Raw genomic sequence first — 1,205 nt, 5'->3', positions numbered from 1 at the left:
CTGAAAGTAAAGTATTTACTTTTTGTACGCAATTTGGTTATCGAATCTCTTGTATTACTTTTATTATTCTAAATATCTTCTTCCTATTGCCCTCCCTTCAGTGGCACAATGGTATGTCTTCGGACGTAGAACGTTAGAAACTGGGCTTCGATACGCGTGATGGACAGAGCACAGATTGCCTATTGTGTAGCCTTGTGCTTAATTACAAACAAACCAATCCTTTGTATCATAAGTGTTCTAGTTTATTATAGATAAATAGATTATTATTTAATGCTCAAATGAAGTTTTATTAAATTACCTAATATTGACTTATGTACAAATGTTATGAAACAAACTTTCTGACCTCTCGTAATCAGTATTTTTGTCAGCTCTAACGAAAATCTACTGACGATTTGTATCTAACAATGGGTCGGCTTTTGCTCACGTGTATACTGCAAATCCAAGAATCCAGAACTCAAAGTGTGATTTAGCTGTAAACGCGTTATGTAAGTAACAGTGGTTCCTGACATTCGGTTGAAAGAGCAATACAATACCTCTGGTCAGTAGGTCAAAATACGTATATATCTAATCCCTATAGAGGTCTCTGATATGGCATAAAGTGTGTTCAAATGGAAAATTCCACTTATGTATAGAAAACTCCAACTAAAATATCAAAACTTGTAAAATATAAAAACTAAATCGATAATGCCAAAGTACGGACATTCTATACCTTCATTGATATATATATATTTCTTCTAACTACCTATATTTCTAGATTTTTGAAGACTTATGTACGTTTCACAAGAAAACACTATGTTATACATGAGCAAGTGCAGTTCTTTTTGCTACGTTAACATTTATATAAACATCTACTAAAACGGGTTTTTCAATTAGCAGATTTATCATATCCGAAAAAAATATTTTACTATATTTATTTATCATATAAAATACCAATACTAAAATTATCTACGACCCGGCATGGCCAGATGGTTAGTACACTTGACTCGTATTCTGGGGGTCGCGGGTTCGAATCCCCCATCCCCTCAAACATGCTCGCTCTTTCAGCCGTGGGGGACGCGTTATAATGTGACGTTCAATCCCACTAATCGTTGGTAAAAGCGTAGCCTAAGAGTTGGCGGTGGATAGTGATGATTAGCTGCCTTTCCTCTAGTCTTTCACTGCTAAAACCCCTCGACGTGGATTCCTGTACGTGGTGAGGGGACATC

The sequence above is a fragment of the Limulus polyphemus genome, unplaced genomic scaffold (assembly GCF_000517525.1).
Source record: "Limulus polyphemus unplaced genomic scaffold, Limulus_polyphemus-2.1.2 Scaffold586, whole genome shotgun sequence".
NCBI classification, from domain to species: domain Eukaryota; kingdom Metazoa; phylum Arthropoda; class Merostomata; order Xiphosura; family Limulidae; genus Limulus; species Limulus polyphemus.
Note: the sequence above shows the minus strand (reverse complement) of the source record.